Source organism: Temnothorax nylanderi, unplaced genomic scaffold (genome assembly GCF_030848795.1).
Source record: "Temnothorax nylanderi isolate EJ_2023f unplaced genomic scaffold, tnyl_v1.0 TNYL_tig0299_pilon, whole genome shotgun sequence".
Lineage (NCBI taxonomy): Eukaryota > Metazoa > Arthropoda > Insecta > Hymenoptera > Formicidae > Temnothorax > Temnothorax nylanderi.
Window position 1 is genome coordinate 38,960 of NW_027249361.1, and position 15,007 is coordinate 53,966.

Consider the following 15,007-nt stretch of genomic DNA (forward strand, 5'->3'; position numbering starts at 1 on the left):
ATAAATTTCATCACAGTTTTCCGCAATAATTTCATCGGAAAACACATCTTGATATTCGTTCAAAAAGGAAAGGAAAACGTCCCTCTGGGTTTCATTAAGGTTTACTAAATCTCTCTCATAGAGTTCTTTTAAAAAGGGCAAAATTTTCTCAGAAGACTTTACTACTCGAGAACAATCATAAATCTTTGTTCTCTCTTTGAATTCTAGATTTCCCAAAGAAGACTCGTGTTTAAAGTTAAATAAGATAGACAGAGAGAGAGATTGTGTGTTAGTTACCATCTGCGGTGATTATGATCGTATTCATTGTCAGTCGGTAAGATTACCGCGGATGGCAGGATTTGTGTCGTGGAAATATCGATCCACGCGTTAAGCGAGAACCGTGTGTTACTCCGCGCGCTCAGCGTCGACCGAATTGCGCCCCGGCAACAGATCACGCAGACGAAACGTGATACAGCTCATGCGCGGGACGAGCATGCCCGGGCTTGCGGCTCGCCGAGCGGGCATTCGTTTTCGGGATTTGGTCGAGGTAACAACGTTCTCATGCCTGAGACGATCGGGTAGAATCTTCCAGAATAACGATTCGATAGAAGCGAGTATCCAGACTGAATCCGTTGAGACGATATCACGGGAGTATTGTACAGACGAGAGATTGGAACGAGCTCCCGCCACGGGACTATACCGGCTCAGCGTACGATCACGCCATGATTGTATCGTGGTGCCAAAAGAAGGAAGACCCCGCCATTGTGGCTTCGTAAAAAGGAAAAGCCAAGATGAGCGGCCATTACAGCCAAGATGAGCGGCTATTACAGCCTCTTTGAGAGCTAGCATATTTGTGCTGTCCTGAGAGATCTTTTTTAAAGGATCTCTTGCATATTATGGAGACTTCAGCAACAAATGAGGTAACTCGTTGATTTCTATATAAACCACAGATCCGATGGACAGAGCTAATCCATGATTAGACTGATATAACGGACTGGCAGTTCCTTAAATCACGATCTTGGTTTCAGAAACCACGAGACATTGAGAAAGAGATGTCTTAAATCTAAAGGATTGCAAGCATCACGGGCCCGCGTTACAATGATAGAAAACTGAGCTCAGTACACTCTTTTTAATAAATTCATAATACGGTTGCAACCGAGAATAGCTATTCAAACGATTCGTTAATTTGCATGTAAATTCTTTGCGAGATCTCATGATCTTTACATTCTTAGCGAGAGATTATGATCTTTATATTCTTTGCGAGCAAAAGACTGATTTGTTAAGATGATTTAAGTATTCGTGTAACATTGGACTCTATGCTCATACAAAGTTAGAATTTACTCTTCGTATATTGTTATTGCGTTCAAAAGGAATTTGATTACCGCTTCATTTATTCTTTGATCTCGTAAATTGTATTACGTCTGAGCTATTCGTTGCATACGAGTTCTATTATTTGGAATATTACTGCGATCCCCCCCATTTCGTTATTTTATTTTACATGAAATAATACGTCACATATTACACGAATTTGTGTTCATCAATTTATAGCAAATATATGTTTAAGATATCTTTTTATTATCATTTGCTTAAACATCACAATGTGCTTTTGAAGTGTTCTATAATTACATTAAACGTATGAATTAGTTACAATACTATTTAAAGAAATTGATCTGCTTTAATCATTTTGACTTGACGTATTAATTCATCTCAGTTTGTTATCTCAATATGTGTTCATGATATTTTGCTCATCTGTGTTTGGTAATATTCTCAACGAATAATCTTTTTAATTTACTAACTACTTCCTGAATAATAATTTGAACACTCTCACAACTTCAGGACAGATATATATATATATATATATATATATATATATATATATATATGTCGTGAGATATATTTCATCAATAACGTTTTACAATAAGAGACTGTTTATGTCTAACTTGCTTCAGAAACAATTATCTTTCTTCATTAAAAGGATTACTCGTTATATGATTATCTCTTATATTGCGATATTCATTGACTACTTAATTTCATTTTGACTTTGTCAACATATGTGATAATTTAACTTATAATTATCTTTCCTTCCTGTTCTCAATAATTTATCTAGTTGTGTGAAAGTTATAAACAAGGTTACGGTTTTGTAAATAATTGAAATAACGCATATATAGAACCGTTTGATCTCTGTAAAGGAAGGTTAAGATACATTCAATTACTTTGAAAGGAACTTAAGAATACACAATCTCTCTCCATCTCCCTTGATATAAGGTGTGTGCCGTTTCCTTTCTCCAAATCTAGAGGCCAGGCTCATGCGTGAGCTTGTACATTAAACAACTCGAAAATATCTTTCAACTTTACCGCCTCGAGAAAATCTACTCCTAATAAGCACTCGTCACTAATTTTCGCTACAAACATAGGCATCTTTAAAGAATATTTTCCGATTTGAACGTCTACAATGACCTTAGACTCAAATGGAACTCTCTCTCCTGTGGGATATCTTAAATCTTGATTTTCTATTTTAACTCTTTCTTTATTCTTGTCAATCAATTCTTTACTAACAATTGAAATATCGGAGCCCGTATCTATTTTGAAAGAGCAACGTTTTCCGTCTAAATAGCCATTATAACAAAAATCTTTCTTATCTAACTTATGACTAACAAAACGTTTGAAAAACGGGGTATTATTTTCGCAGGTCGAACCCACCCCGCAGAGCTCGACTAATCCGCGTTTCCCTTCTCACCGGGACATTCGTACCGGAAATGCCCCGTTTTGCCGCAGGTCCAGCACTCCTTATTCCGATTAGCGCCAAATCGGCCGCCTTGCCGGTTTCCTTTTCCAGCTATCCCTCCCCCTCCCTCCTTCTTTTCCTCACTTCCCTCTTTACTTACATTTTTCTTTTCATAATTTTCATTAAAATTTCCTCTCTTTCTTTCAAAATTATCCCCTTGAATGATCTTAACCGCCTTTGCTCTCTCCACAGCTAACTTTAGAGAGGTTATCCCCTCTAGCTGGAGAGTCCTCCGAATAAAACCATTTGAAAGCGCGGAAATGAATTGCGCGCAGGCGATTTTATCACGAACCGAAAAAGGGCATTCGGGGTACGCCAGACGAGCCAATCTTTCGAGATCCGATCCGAGCTCGGCGAGTTCCTCCCCAAATTTCTGTCTTCGATTCGTAAACTGTGAATAATGGTTTTGTGAAAGAAGCCCCTCACCGAAACGCAACTCGAGTTTGGATTTTAACTCCGCGTAGTTCAGATTCTCCAATTCTTGGACATTTTCGAGGATTGAACGCGCTTTTCCTCTTAAACTAGAGGCTAATATAGCTGTTTTTGACGCGTCACTCCATTTATTCGCCCGAGCAATTAATTCGAATTGTGAGAGGAACTCACGTAACGGGATTGTCCCGTCATACGTGTCGGGCTTTAATTTAATACTCTCCGTCTCGCGTCGCGGGTCTCCCTCCTCACGATTCACTACCGCTGACGCGATTCGCGACCCCGAATCTCCGAAAGCTCTATTCTCGGAAGGACTTATCTGTGGGAGTTCTCGACGCTGTGGCTCCACTTCTCGCTGCCGCATCAACGCCGCGTGCTCCTCACGCATCATCCGCATCTCCTGCAGCATGGCTCGCAGGATCTCCGTTTCCGCTGAGAACCGAGGGGCGCTCGGGCCAGATCGGGGAATTTCCGTCCCGCTCTCGAGCTGTGATGCACTCGGCCCTGGAGTCGCCATCCGCGCTCTTTTCCTCGTAGTAGGAGCTGTCGACGGCTCGGTACTCGTCATCGAATTCCTCGTTCGCTCGTCCGTCCTCGCTCCTCCGATCCCGGACGAGCCCCCAAAATGTTGCGCTCCCCGAGTCGCACTGTCACACTCGCTCACTCTCGCGCACTCACTCCCGACGCTCGCAGAAATAAAGGGAACACCGCGGTTGAACAGAAACAATCTCAGCGTTTATTGTAGAATTGATAAAGTACAGCGCGGACCCACGTCCGAACGGTCCAGCTGTTCAAGAACGAATCTGACAGTCGAACGGAAAATCAATAAAATCAATAATTCATAACAGCGTCCCGTTGTCAAGGAACGCGCTCCGGCTTGAAGCTTCCGCAGAGCGAAGCCAAGTTCAGCCTACGGGTAACGGGTGTCACGGCACGGGCGCAACAATATAAATTCAAGTGACATGCAAAAAAGACTGATATATATATAAATGTATAATACTTGTGAAATAGCGTTACAAGTAGTGATAGTCACTTTTATCATTCTTATTATTTTATTTTTAACGATTTATATTGAGTAGCATAGCTTAGGTATATGTATATATATATATAACGTGTGTATTGATGACATTTAGATATAAGTGTAATTACGCGAAAGTAAGTTTAGATTCTCAAATAGAATTAATTAGTAAGTAGATATACCGAGTTTCAAGATCCTGAGATCATTATTTAATTATGACAATAATTAGAGTGAGTTATTGAATTAAGAGCTTGAGACACTTCAAAATAGTAGATTCTCTTTTAGTTTAACACCACAAACGTAGATATAATCTTTTTATTCGATTCTGATAGAGCAAACCAAATGCGTACTGTAAAAACACATGTTCTTATGAAAAATCCATATTTTTTGATAAAATGGTATACCTTATGCTTATTCAAACTAATCTAAACACGAATATCGTATTTATTACGAATAATAACGAATAATTAATAATCTCATTAAAATGAGTCGCATATTGAAATAATGACAAAATCAAATAAAAAACCATATGGGTTCGTTTCTTTTATCCTCCTGAATGAGAATATATCAATATTAAAACGTTTCGACGCTTCGTTCAAGTTTCGACTTGAAAACTTGAAAATCCGTAATAATGGAAAAAATCGAATAAAAAGTATATGGGTGGCTTTCTTTAGTCACAAGAAACAAAACAAGACCTTTGGAACTCAATCGGATCAAAGTTGGCAAAGTCAATATTTCAAATTTTGAAAATTGAAAATGATTAAATATTCAATTATTGTGAATTATTATCACGGATCTCACTTAGTTGAGTCCAAACATTGATGAAAATACTTTACTCGATTTGAAAATCTTAATTTTTAGAGTCTTAACCCTTTGATGCCTAAAATTGAAATAATGGTCCGATCGTCATATAATGGATATTTTTTTACTTGTCTTGCTTCCCTGAACTGAATTATGTTTATATAAATAAAAAATAATCGCTATTTCAAATTTTTACCACGGTAAAATTCTTTAAAATTGAATAATCTATGATTATTTCGTTGTATTCATGTTTAGATGGATAAATAGAAAGAGCCTATATGGTTTTTAACTCAGTATTTGCATTATTTAAGAATGACACATATTCTTATGGGAGTTGACCCTGTATACGCCCCGAATGGTGCGTGAGCTAAAGATGGTTGAGAAGGAGAAACGATATTCGAATTGTAATAAGAATCGTGCATTTACTGATTCTATAAAATAATCAAGTGTGTCATTCGGTTAAGAAAACATAAATGCAAAGTCCAAGTATAAATTCTATACATCAAAATTATAAAGAAGATATTCCTTTCATTTAACAAAATCTTGTTTTAAAATGTGAAGTAAGTCTGAGATCCATTTAAGAAATATTTCCATGTAATATCCAGGAATACAGTATGAAAGAATGTATCGAATCGTTTAACTAATTAAAATGAAATAAGTGATCTCTTCCTGGTGTATAATTTCTAAAAGGATTATCTTCGAGTAAAACACATTAAATTTGAGTAAGCAATTGAAATGATATAAATAGGATGAACAACATTAATACATGTTAAGAAAACAAACATGGAATAATTGAACTTGAATATTTCATTGGACACCAGATATCAATGTGGAAAATATTTTAAATGAAAGAATCACGAAGGAATTACAAAGATAATGTTAGACATCATTCGCACATAATGCTCTGTCCTTTGGTTTGAATGAGAAACTTCTTCAATAACTGAATAAACGTAATTATTCCATATACGTTACTGAAAGCAGAAAATATTTGTCACATAAAATACTTATAACTAGTCGCAAGAAAAACGGAACATCATAGCAAGAATACAGTGAATTAAAGTAATTTCGTTTAAAATTAACGAGAGTGCACTGTTCATCTGAAGCATGAATTGTTACTCACTTATGAATTTAACGTAGTAAAGATCGTGTGTGTGAAGCTAGCGTCTCATTTTGCGGAAACTCACAAATTATTGAGAGTTCTGACTTCCTTTTCAATAGTTCTAGAGTTCCTGATAGTTTAAACAAATAATTCTGGCCATTAAAGCCAAAAAACGCGTCAGTACAAACTGAGATGCTAGGTTCACGCAGCGTCTCACTTTGTCCTACACAAGTTCCACCACTGTATCTCATCAGATTTTGCAAGATCTATAGTTCTATAACAGTTCTATAAAGAGTTCTGCCATATAAAAGCAAAAAAATTAATTATAAGGTACTAAAAAAAAATTACAATGTAACGAGTATACAGAGTTGAGACGCCAGTTGAAATCTCGGAGTTCCGGTTTATGTAAAATATTTTTCGAGTAGTTCTGAGCATATTGAAGCATTTTCTAAAAAGTTCCGAGCGTTAGAATCCTTGTGTTATATTTTAAAAAATTAATATTAACCGAAAAGTAATCATGACGGAAAACGATGAGACGCTGTGCGAAATCTCGGAGTTCCGGTTTATATAAAATATATTTCGAGTAGTTCTGAGCATATAGAAGCAATTTCTAAAGAGTTCCGGGCATTGGCAACGTTGTATAATTTTTAAATAAATTAATAACGCTCGAAAATCAGGAATTTATCGAGAATAGGGTGAGACGCTGGCCGTATTTCGACAGTTCTGCGAGTTCTATTCCAATTTTCGTGTAGTTCTGAACGTGTTCTAACGTTTTCCAAAGAGTTCTGGCGATAAGCATTATTTAATCATTTTTAAAATAATTTTTATCGCCCGAGAAAGACGCATTTACGGGTATATGGGTGAGACGCTGTAGGAAATGTCGGAGTTCTGGCTTATATAAAATATTTTTCGTATAGTTCTAAGTATATTGAAGCAATTTCTAAAGAGTTCCGGGCAATGGCAATGTTGTATAATTTTTATATAAATTAATAACGCTCGAAAATCAGGAATTTATAGAGAATAGGGTGAGACGCTGCCCGTATTTCGACAGTTCTGCGAGTTCTATTGCAATTTTCATGTAGTTCTGAACGTGTTCTAACGTTTTCTAAAGAGTTCTGGCGATAAGCGTTATTTAATCATTATTTAAATAATTTTTATCGCCCGAGAAAGACGCATTTACGTGTATATGGGGGAGACGCTGTAGGAAATGTCGGAGTTCTGGCTTATATAAAATATTTTTTGTATAGTTCTAAGTATATTGAAGGAATTTCTAAAGAGTTCCGGGCATTGGCAACGTTGTATAATTTTTGAATAAATTAATAACGCTCGAAAATCAGGAATTTATAGAGAATAGGGTGAGACGCTGGCCGTATTTCGACAGTACTGCGAGTTCTATTGCAATTTTTGTGTAGTTCTGAACGTGTTCTAACGTTTTCTAAAGAGTTCTGGCGATAAGCGTTATTTAATCATTTTTTGAATAATTTTTATCCCCCGAGAAAGACGCATTTACGGGTATATGGGTGAGACGCTGTAGGAAATGTCGGAGTTCTGGCCTATATAAAATATTTTTTGTATAATTCTAAGTATATTGAAGCATTTTCTAAAGAGTTCCGGGCATTGGAAATGTTGTATAATTTTTTAATAAATTAATAACGCTCGAAAATCGGGAATATATCGAGAATAGGGTGAGACGCTGGCCGTATTTTGACAGTTCTGCGAGTTCTATTGCAATTTTTGTGTAGTTCTGAACGTGTTCTAACGTTTTCTAAAGAGTTCTGGCGATAAGCATTATTTAATCATTTTTTAAATAATTTTTATTGCCCGAGAAAGACGCATTTACGGGTATATGGGTGAGACAGGTTGTGAGACACCCATATACCCGTAAATGCGTCTTTCTCGGGCGATAAAAATTATTTAAAACATGATTAAATAATGCTTATTGCCAGAACTCTTTAGAAAACGTTAGAACACGTTCAGAACTACATGAAAATTGCAATAGAACTCGCAGAACTGTCGAAATACGGGCAGCGTCTCACCCTATTCTCTATAAATTCCTGATTTTCGAGCGTTATTAATTTATATAAAAATTATACAACATTGCCATTGCCCGGAACTCTTTAGAAATTGCTTCAATATACTTAGAACTATAAAAAAATATTTTATATAAGCCAAAACTCCGACATTTCCTACAGCGTTTCACCCATATACCCGTAAATGCGTCTTTCTCGGGCGATAAAAATTATTTAAAAAATGATTAAATAACGCTTATCGCCAGAACTTTTTAGAAAACGTTAGAACACGTTCAGAACTACACGAAAATTGGAATAAAACTCGCAGAACTGTCGAAATACGGCCAGCGTCTCACCCTATTCTCGATAAATTCCTAATTTTCGAGCGTTATTAATTTATTTAAAAATTATACAACGTTGCCAATGCCCGGAACTCTTTAGAAATTGCTTCTATATGCTCAGAACTACTCGAAATATATTTTATATAAACCGGAACTCCGAGATTTCGCACAGCGTCTCATCGTTTTCCGTCATGATTACTTTTCGGTTAATATTAATTTTTTAAAATATAACAAGGATTCTAACGCTCGGAACTTTTTAGAAAATGCTTCAATATGCTCAGAACTACTCGAAAAATATTTTACATAAACCGGAACTCCGAGATTTCAACTGGCGTCTCAACTCGGTATATTCGTTACATTGTAATTTTTTTTTAGTACCTTATAATTAATTTTTTTGCTTTTATATGGCAGAACTCTGATTCCCAGTCAAAATGTCTCTCCTAAATGATCTCATACAAAAAAGTCTCGGGAAAAATATCTTAGTCCAAAATGTCTCAGTTCAAAAATATCTCAATCCAAAATGTCTCAGTTCAAAAATATCTCAATCCAAAATGTCTCAGTTCAAAAATATCTCAATCCAAAATGTCTCAGTTCAATAATATCTCACAAGGGAACGGTCGGAAGTGTCCCTACCCGATTTGGATGCACTTTGGATATGTTGTTGAGCATAAAAAAAACAGACTCGTATTTTTTTTTTGCGGCGTATCTCGACGTTTAGGGGTTGAAAAAACCCCTAAAAAATAACGACCGATTTGGATGCGCTTTGGATATGTTGTCGAGCATCAAAAAACATTAAACACGGGTTTTTTTTGCTGCTTATCTCGACGTTTAGGGGTTGAAACAACCCCTAAAAAATAACGACCGATTTGGATGCGCTTTGGATATGTTGTCGAGCATCAAAAAACATTAGACACGGGTTTTTTTTGCTGGTTATCTCGACGTTTAGGGGTTGAAACAACCCCTAAAAAATAACGGATTTTATAGTTTTTAGCGAATATCTTCGAAAATATAAGGCGTATGAAAAAAAGTTTGGTACAAAAGGTTTATGGCTTTTTGTGCTCTTTACAATGGCGTAATCAGATTTTTCAAATTTGTCACATTTTTTAATTTAACCCCACTCCCACCTATTATTTTTGCCAAATATAACAATTTTTCCAACGCAAATTTAAGAGCGTCAAATGCCAAATACATCCATGTGTATTTTTATTATGATACCATTATTAGATTTTTGGCAAGACGAGATGATATGTGGTATAGGCGTCGCGCTGTAGGTAGGTGTTGCGTTATTTCTGTTCAGTTGCGCCGTACGCTTAAAAATTTCCATTACTATATACTACGACATAATATGCGATGAAAGTCCAAGCAGAGGAAAAGATATCACGTCATCCGAAGTTCAAATGGCGCGTGCGCAAAACAGTGTTATAAATACGCGTCGAAGTAAATTGTTGTGAGCGCACAACGGTATAATTATTCATTAATGTGATCTTACAATTCGGCGGTATTTATAATACAAAATTACCTTTTTCAAAAAAGGTAAAAAAAGGGCGCCAAGTACACGAGTGGTTGTTACCTCGAAAAAAAACCAAGTGGTAGTATCATTAATTTTAAATTCAAAAATAAATAAAATCTATTCTAACCTAGGTGGTAGTAGCTTTAATTTTTTTAAACAAAATTATTAAATTACAAAATATTGTTACTTTATTTAATCCAAGTAATATCTACTTCGAAAAATCCTAAATAACAAGTGGTATCTATTAAAAAAAAAAAATATGTGAAATCTTTTAATACTGCGCCAATTACAAAAAGAGAATATATACCTCGAAAAAAAACCAAGTGGTAGTATCATTAATCTTAAATTCAAAAATAAATAAAATCTATTCTAACCTAGGTGGTAGTAGCTCTAATTTTTCTTAACAAAATTATTAAATTACAAAATTGTTACTTTATTCAATCCAAGTGATATCTACCTCGAAAAAACCTAAATAACAAGTAGTATCTATTTAAAAAAAAATATGTGAAATCTTTTAATACTGCGTTAATTACAAAGAGAGAATATACATATATACATATATACCTTAACAAAATTATTATTATATCACAAAATTGCGTTACCAAACTCAATCCAAATGATACGTACCAACCTAAGTGGTAGTAGCCTTATTTCTCCTTAACAAAATTATATCACAAAATTGCGTTGTCTAACTCAACCTAAGTGACATGTATTTTCAAAAAAATATATGAAATTTTTAAATTACGCCAACTACAAAGAGAATATATATATTGCTTTGAAAAATAATTGTAGTGCAACTACTCTTAAAAAATAAAACAAAATTGTGTTATCTAACTCAACCCAAGTGGTATGTATCTTTGTATTCCTGAGAGTCTTTCTATCAACCCAAGTGGTAGTAGTTTTAATTCTCCTTGATAAAATTATAATATTACAAAGAATTATTTTAATCACAAAGAATTAAAGAGGTAACATTATAAAATAAAAATATTTAATTAAAATAAAATAAATAAATTTTTCTTGTAAAAAACTTGGCGCTGCTTTTTTAAGGTTTAGAACCTTTGCACAAGACTTTCGTATGGCAACATAGTGTAACGAAACGTGGGTCAACGCACAAGAAACGTATCGGTTACGGCGTTAAAGCCCCGGACACACACTTTTTCGTAACAGTAACAGTAAAGTTTCGACCAATTGCGTTGCTTGAATCGGGATCGTACGGCCGTACGTCGTCTACAATGGCAGCAGGAGTATGCAGTAAGACGTAAGCAGTAAGCTATTCTATTGACCAATCACAGTCGATTATTCTTGAATTGTAAAAATCCAATTAGTCAAAAACTTACTGCTTACGTCTTACTGTATACTCCTGCTGTCATTGTAGATGACGCTTTATACGTCAATACGTTTCTTCTGCGTTGATCTACGTTACGTTACCATACGAAAGTTTTGTGCGGAGGCTCTAACCAATACGTTTCTTGTGCGTTAATCCACGTTACGTTACGCAATGCTATCATACGAGAGTCTTGTGCGGAGGCTCTTATCCAGACAAATTTTATATATGTGCAAAAGGAAATAGACCAATCCATCTCTTTATGCACATGCTTATGCACCTATGCAAGTTTGTCTGGATTGACTTTAAAAAAGCATTGTGCAAAGAAAGTCTTGTGCAAAGGTTCTAAACCTTAAAAAAGCAGCGCCAAGTTTTTTACAAGAAAAATTTATTTATTTTATTTTAATTAAATATTTTTATTTTATAATGTTACCTCTTTAATTCTTTGTGATTAAAATAATTCTTTGTAATATTATAATTTTATCAAGGAGAATTAAAACTACTACCACTTGGGTTGATAGAAAGACTCTCAGGAATACAAAGATACATACCACTTGGGTTGAGTTAGGTAACACAATTTTGTTTTATTTTTTAAGAGTAGTTGCACTACAATTATTTTTCAAAGCAATATATATATTCTCTTTGTAGTTGGCGTAATTTAAAGATTTCATATATTTTTTTGAAAATACATGTCTGGTTGGCGCTCGCTTGTATATAGTCAATATCAGCATCCTTAGTGTTAGTTGTATATACTAGTTAATAAGTTGCATGTATTATTAGCGTACATTGGTTGGAACGTTACCGTCGGTAACGCCAAAATCGTAATTCGTGACTCGCGCGAGACGTTGGCGGATCGCGATAAATAGGCAACACTCGCGCGACTCACCCGACTCGTGCTGCCCGCCCGCGGGTGGCCCGCCCAATTGCTGGAAAAGCTGGTACTCGCTCGCGCCGCAATTCGCAGGTGCGTGAGACGATGGAGTACCGGAGGATTCATTCGCTGTTCGAACGCGAACTCGTGAACTCACATTTTGGAGCACGCGGAGTCGACTCCCTTCGAGCCCGTGCTTTGCTTGCCTGTTCTGTCCGCTGCACCGCTCGCCTGTCTATCTCGGGCCTTGCCTACCTTCCTGCACTGCTTGCTTGTCTATCGTGCCTTGCCTGCTTGCTTGCCGGCTCGCCTTCTCGCTTACAACGGAGGGCTTCCCTGAGGGAAGGACGAAGGAGAGAGGAATAGAGAGAGAGACGAGAGAACACCATCCGAGAGGGCAACGGGCAACGAACGGTGAGTCGCTTGGCTTTGCATTTTTCGCTTGCGCTTTCGCTTTCGTTTTGCATGTCGTTACATCTCGTGAGGGAACGGTCCCTCTGGTCCTTCGAGTTATTGCTACACGCTTTAGACCATTCGCGAATCCGGGGCGACTAATACCCCCCCGAGAAATGTCACTTAGGTTGAGTTAGACAACGCAATTTTGTGATATAATTTTGTTAAGGAGAAATAAGGCTACTACCACTTAGGTTGGTACGTATCATTTGGATTGAGTTTGGTAACGCAGTTTTCTGATATAATAATAATTTTGTTAAGGTATATATGTATATATGTATATTCTCTCTTTGTAATTGGCGCAGTATTAAAAGATTTCACATATTTTTTTTTAAATAGATACTACTTGTTATTTAGGTTTTTTCGAGGTAGATATCACTTGGATTGAATAAAGTAACAATTTTGTAATTTAATAATTTTGTTAAGAAAAATTAGAGCTACTACCACCTAGGTTAGAATAGATTTTATTTATTTTTGAATTTAAGATTAATGATACTACCACTTGGTTTTTTTTCGAGGTATATATTCTTTTTTTTGTAATTGGCGCAGTATTAAAAGATTTCACATATTTTTTTTTTTAATAGATACCACTTGTTATTTAGGATTTTTCGAAGTAGATATTACTTGGATTAAATAAAGTAACAATATTTTGTAATTTAATAATTTTGTTTAAAAAAATTAAAGCTACTACCACCTAGGTTAGAATAGATTTTATTTATTTTTGAATTTAAAATTAATGATACTACCACTTGGTTTTTTTTCGAGGTAACAACCACGCGTGTACTTGGCGCCCTTTTTTTACCTTTTTTGAAAAAGGTAATTTTGTACTGATATCATGCATTTTGTAGTGTTACGCATCCTCTTCTAAAAAGGGCATGTCATCCATACTCGAATCTATCGAAATATTGTTGTCGCTTTTCCGCAATGCGGATTGGTTATCTTGTTGTGCTTACTTCATGACCGGCTGTCATGGCATATTTTTTTTTATGTAAAATGTGTATCTATATTTGATAATAGTTGCTTAATTTTTATTATCAACTTTTTGTAAAAATAATATATAAATATTTTTAGCACCTGTAGGCCATTGTTCTTCTTTCGTAATCATTTTTTGTTTCTCATCAATTTTAGTCCAAGATGTCCCTTCTCTACACATACTTGTATAATCGCCATTCTCAATACACGAACCATCATGAAATATAGCATTCATTACTTTATACTGCTGTTTAGCTATTGATACTTTAGCTGTTGATATGCCATTTAAATTAAATTTCTGTGGTATTTTTATTACTTTATTATCTTGTAATGAAAACAAAACTAAATGAATAATAACTATTCCTTTTGTCAACGTTAATTCATTTTTAAACATTATATCATTCCCTGCACAATGTTCGCATGATTTGTCATGTGATTGACACCAATGTGAAAATGTAGTCTTTAATAAATCATTAAGATCACATTTTTTCTTCAAATTTTTAATAGAAATTGGGACAACTATATTGTTATCAGTAATAATAACTTTTGTATTACCACATGATTTGCACCGACTAGTACAAGTAACTTGATGCTCTACCAGATTTCTTACATAATCGTATTTTGTACAAATAGCAGTAAGAAATTCGACGGCATCTCGTTTAATCGAAATGTATTCTTCTAAACTTTTCCGTATTGCATCAGTGTTCAAATTTTCCATATTACTTTTATATCGCTGTGCTAATTTACTTAAATCATCTTGTTTCTTAATATTAAGCAATTTTTTTCTAATAATACTTAAATGCAATAAGCATTGTAATACTGCATTTGCACACTGCAAATCTTTATCTTTATTTTTAAAAGCACGTATCTCCAAAGCAGTACTTTGTCGAGCTTCTTGATGTGACTCTTGAACGGAAGCAATTGTTTTCGACAATGTCCACGGAACATCTTTTACTTTTCGAAAACGTTGTTTTGAAATAGTAATCATTTCTGCTTGTGGTATAAATTGTCGTCTTAGCCGATTACATTCGGTAATAACTCTATCACTAACTGTTACAGAAATAATTAAATGCACACACTAATACACTAAATTAATTAAATGCAATCCTCCTCGATCTGTTACTCGGGATAACGCAACATATGGTTGACCATGACAAAATACAGAATTACCTATATCTATAACAGCGTTTCGCAAGGTTAATCCTTGGCTTTTATGAATAGTGATGCCATAACTCAAAGATAATGGAAATTGTTTTCTAACAACATACGCTTTATCCATATCCATTACTTGAAACTTGACACTTTGCGAATGCCGATCACCGCTGTATCTTCTTAAGTCTATTGGCCGGTATTCATATTTAAGACCGTCTTAAGTTCAATCTTAAGATGTCATGAACCAATCACAGAGCCGTATTA